The sequence below is a fragment of the Egretta garzetta genome, unplaced genomic scaffold (assembly GCF_000687185.1).
Source record: "Egretta garzetta isolate BGI_Z169 unplaced genomic scaffold, ASM68718v1 scaffold359, whole genome shotgun sequence".
NCBI lineage: Eukaryota > Metazoa > Chordata > Aves > Pelecaniformes > Ardeidae > Egretta > Egretta garzetta.
In genome coordinates, this window is record NW_009260795.1 from 39727 (window position 1) to 40055 (window position 329).

Genomic DNA, 329 nt, shown 5'->3' on the forward strand with positions numbered 1-329 from the left:
GCCCGTCTCACCTCCTGGGGGGTGGCAGCCCTGTCTGAGGTGTCCCTGTGTCCCCTCCCAGGGGGTGGCAGCCCTGTCTGAGGTGCCCCCGTGTCCCCCCCGGGGGGTGACAGCCCTGTCTGAGGTGTCCCCGTGTCCCCTCCTGGGGTTTTGCAGCCCTGTCAGAGGTGTCCCCGTCTGGGGGGTGACAGCCCTGTCACAGGTGTCCCCGTGTCCCCCCCTGGGCATTGGCAGCCCTGTCTGAGGTGTCCCCATGTCCCTTCCCGGGGGGTGGCAGCCCTGTCTGAGGTGTCCCCGTGTCCCCCCCCGGGGGGTGGCAGCCCTGTCTG

At 71.1% G+C, this 329-nt stretch overlaps 1 protein-coding gene across 1 annotated transcript in view; it reads left to right on the forward strand.

Annotated features, from left to right (window-relative positions):
• The window catches only part of RNF115 (ring finger protein 115), a 23047-nt gene that overhangs the window by 146 nt on the left and 22572 nt on the right, over positions 1-329 (forward strand). The window lies entirely within an intron of this gene.